General features: G+C 38.0%; 1 pseudogene; it reads right to left on the reverse strand.

Annotated features, from left to right (window-relative positions):
- Positions 1–361: 361 nt before the first annotated feature.
- On the reverse strand, positions 362–4,082 carry LOC145973789 (fatty acyl-CoA reductase 1-like; annotated as a pseudogene).
- Between the last annotated feature and the right edge of the window lie 621 nt (positions 4,083–4,703).

Raw genomic sequence — 4,703 nt, forward strand, 5'->3', positions numbered from 1 at the left:
TTCCCCCGTTCGCTAGACACACTGCCCTCTTATCTCCTTTAATTTGGAAACCTTCTGTGGACAGTACTTCCGACGTGTGGTGGTTGATTAACGAAATCTCCGATCCACCATCTATCAGGGCGTTGTACTTCCGTCTCTGAATCTCAATTTCTATGTGCTGTCGCGGTGTAAATTTTATGCGGGGCTCGGAGTTGTGTTCGCGGCCGCGTTTCCTCCGGCCCCAGAGGCGTTTCCTGCCTGCGGATGGCAGTTTTTCGTGAGGCTCCGTCCCGGCCACTGTGAGCAAAACTTTTTTGCTTGCCTCCGGCACTGTGCGCGCTTGTGTCTTCTTTGTTTGCACCGCCAGCAGCAATCTTTTTTGTTATATACCGATGCAACTAATGATACCGCGGTGTCTTTTTCTCGGTCGCTTTGTTGCCTCCTTTTGTTCCTGAAGTATATCTTCGAATTCCGCGGCCCGTGTTTGTAAATCCGCTATATCTTGCACGTCATCGATCCTCACGTAGTGCTTATAAGCCGGGTTCATGTTTTCGTAAATCATGTCGAGCTGCTCGTCCTGCGAGTATCCCCCGGCCCGACGTATCAAAGTCATCATAACCGTGACGTATTGTGCAAATTTTTCTGTCGGTTGTTGATGTCGCCCCATAATTTCACGACGTAATGTGGCCGCGTATCGGCGTGGCAAAAATTGTCTCCGGAAATCGCGTTCAAAATCGTCCCACGTATCCCAGGAATCTCGGTAGTTTCTGAACCACAGGAGGGTATCTCCTTTCAACAATTCTGGGAGCCCCTGTAAAAGTTGCGCCGGTGAGAACCCGTATGCCTGTCTCAATTCCTCTACCCTTTCCAGAAATGCGGCAGGGTCTCGGCCATCAAAATGGCATTCCTATTTGCGTATTTGGTTTATGGTTTTCCCCTCGTATGAAAAAGCCATATCCGTGGCGGTGGAGGTCCGAAATTCTGCGCTTGCCGGTGGGACTACCAGGCGGGATACCGACCCTTGGGTGCCTACTTCCCCCGCGTACATCTCGACTCCTATATTTTATTAATTTTTAAATTTTATATAATTTTAATATTAAGTACACACACACACACACACAATTTGTAATACTTATACACATTTTTTAAATAAATTTATATTTCAAAAAGAAAAATGTATAATTATTTACGCATCTCTCCCTTGCACTACCCTTTTCCCATCCTTTGCGCTAATTATAAGTCTCGCTATCGTTCTCTCTCTTTCGCACGCCATATTATCGTTCTCTCTCTCACATGCGCGGCAAGGGTACAAAGCAGCCGAACATCGGCGCTGATACGTTGCAATTCTTCCTAGAAAAGATATGGAAAATAATTCTGGCCCTAATATTCAATCCTCTTCAAATACCGCTGTTTATCAACCGGACATCGGTTTATGATTGTTTATACTTGTCATAAAACATCCAACACAAGCGTCCCCCGCCCCGCCCCGCAGTCCCCGCGCCTACGAAATCCCCTCCGTCCCGCGTGACGTCATTCCCCCGCGCCACCGAAAACCCCCTCCATCCTGCGTGACGTCATTCCCCCGCGCCGCTGAGATCCCCTCGCGCCTCACCCCCTCTGAGAGGACCTGGGTTAGAACCGGCCTATAACATCTACTTCCAGCCGTTAGTGGTCTGAATTCGGCGGTTCTTCTGGCGTGCATCCCACCGCTGCCACCAATATGTTGTGCCGGGAGCGGCACGGGATGTGGGGAGCAGTCGGGAGATATAAAATATCTCAGGCCGCCGAAGGATCAGGAGCCGGGGTTTCAGCTGCTTTTAATAATTTAATATAATTTTTTTTGTTTAATTATACCTTGTATTTAATCTTCGTTTAATTATACCTTGTATTTAATCTTTGTTTAATTATACCTTGTATTTAATCTTCGTTTAATTATACCTTGTATTTAATCTTTGTTTAATTATACCTTGTATTTAATCTTCTTTGTTTAATTATACCTTGTATTTAATCTTCGGAATATACATCAATTTGTACAGAAGCCCTTCTTATTTCTGCTGATTTAGTTGAGTCTTTCCGCCTTGTCCTTCGTCTTCGATAATAACCTTTAAAATAGTTTTCTTATAACACGTGATCGGTTCGCACTTAACACTGATCGGTGATCGGTTCGCACTTACACTTGCTTTTACGACTGTTCGCTGTGTTCCTCCGGTGGTTCGTATTTAAACCCTTGTTTGAGGTTTTTTGAGAGGGGGACCGCTTAATAACATGGCCACACGTGGTCATGGTGCGGTCAAGTTGAAGTGCAAGCGAAGATGATTTGGTGTCGAAATCCTTCGTTGCACTTCCGCGTTTTTTGGCGAATTCGCTGGCGGTTCGCTGAGACAGTGACTTTATGAGGTGAATGCTCGATATCGCTTTTAGCAATAATATTTTATGCTTTAAAAGTTAAATATTTTAATTATGTACGGGTTATAGTCTGTGAGGCTATAACAGTAAGATTTAAAAATTTTAGATGCATATATATTTTTTCCGTATTATTTCCATTTATATATCATGTTCATGGTATACATACATATAATTTTGTATTTTATTATAATATACCAATACAAATATTACATGTTAAGACTTATATACCAATACAATTATTAAATGTTAAGACTTTCCATATAAAATAAATAGGACAAATTTTTCCAACTTGTTTAAAAGGTGTTAGTGAAAGAAAGAAAAGCTCATGTTTTTTTTCTCTATATTTTTTAATACAGGAAAAAATATCTACGTACCTATGGATGGTCTCACAATCGCACACGACAATGATGAAGAATATTCCTGTATTACACTTTCCGCTAAGTTTTTCGAGAATAAATACGTATTAGGAATATTATCCAGACATCTGTACATAATTTCAAACGTTTATGGCAAATTAAACATCTGTATATAATTTCAAAAAAATTCAACTTCTGATCCGCATGGCGTATTTCCGGTCGGAATCAAAAGTTGAAAATATCACCATTTCATGGAGCATACCCGATTTACTTAAAAATTGTTCACGATTTTTGATAAAAGCTATTTATTTTCATTTTAAAAGGGGTGTACAGGTGGCCTGAGACACCCTGTATATTAATATATCGCATAAAATCTCTCTATGGAAGATAATTTACACATTATAAAACAATATATGAGAGTTTTTCATGAATATGTGCGAATGCATAGAATTAATTTAAATTTACTTACTACTAAATTCTTCATATTTTCGGCTAAAATACATATATCTCTCGTTGATCTAGTATTAGTAAGGATAGCGTATTTTAAGCTGTCGTTAAATTTCACACTTGCTGCGTTATGAATTATTATAGTCACTCGTTCAATCAGCATTTGTCTATCGGCAACAGATAAATTTAAATTTTCTTGACTGATATCACCAAAAACTGGAATTAATTTCTTAAAATTTAAAGACTGCTTCTCTCGTAATTTGTCGTACAACTAAAATGAAAAAATTATATTACATATAGAATATTTTTTTTATAAAAAATTTGCCATAAATTTCTAAAATATTTTTAACTGTAAAAAATTATAAAATAGTTTGATATGACTCCTCCTACAATTTATTATTTTTTATGTTTCTCAATGTTTTATCTTATATAATTTTACTTCTCTCTTTTCAAAGTTATTAAAATTAATTTAAGTAGAATGATGTGTTATAACAAAAATTATTCAGACAAATTTTATTTATTAATATATTATAATAATGTTTTTAAAAATATGGTGCGTATACGTGTTTTATAAAAAATATTTCTTTCTATGTCTAACTTACTGATAAACTTAACATTTTTTCAAGTCTTTCGTCAATGGTTATGCCTTTTTTCGAACGCATTAATACAAATATTTCTCGAACGTCCGGGCAAGATCTTAATCTTCTCGATGTATACTTTGCCTATAAATCATGTCGCGCCTGTCAAAAATATACTTTGTCCAGCGTAAAACGATGGAATCGACGTTGGATGAATTGTATTCTTATCCATTTATAAAAGTTATGAAAATGAAATAAACGGAATAGTATTAACAAGAGCAAAAAATATACGAACGTATATCTAAAAATTTTTGTTCTTTTTAAATCGATCATTACTGAACAATAACACAGGTCTACAAAAAATGGGGTCATGATTGTTGTTGGGCAGCTGGGAGTCATTTCCGAAGTAATTTTCTGCGTTGAATCCGAATCCGAGGTCAGAATTGGCCCATCACGTCAGGATTTTGAGATATTTGAGATTATATACTCGAAAAATGGCTTTTTGGGCTACATTTGAGGTTATGTACAGGACGCACAAAATTTTTTAGCTCTTTTCTTCTAATTGCATCATTTAGTACTACTCTTTCCCTTCAAAATGAGCTGTCGAATGGTCATCTACGATTTTTCCTTGCAAAGTTACGGCCATTTTAAGATGACATGATGAATTCCAAACCCTGCGCCGTTATAGCCCAACAACCTCATGAGCATTCACATTAAACCTGTAAACTTTGAACTATAAACCCGAAAACCTGGACTGAAAACTGTATATATGGGATTTTGGGGTCGCTGATTACGAATCTGATCTCAGATCGACCCCAAACCTATTATATAACTAAATCCACAACTATAGTTGTCCAGAGAAAGATAGGGATGTATGTGGGAGGAGGTCGGACGTGTCTTTACGCCCATTTGATCAACGAGCGACAGAATCTATCCG

This window comes from Camponotus vicinus, unplaced genomic scaffold (genome assembly GCF_025532165.1).
Source record: "Camponotus vicinus isolate PSW18456_S1 unplaced genomic scaffold, iyCamVici1.0 SCAF_6, whole genome shotgun sequence".
Lineage (NCBI taxonomy): Eukaryota > Metazoa > Arthropoda > Insecta > Hymenoptera > Formicidae > Camponotus > Camponotus vicinus.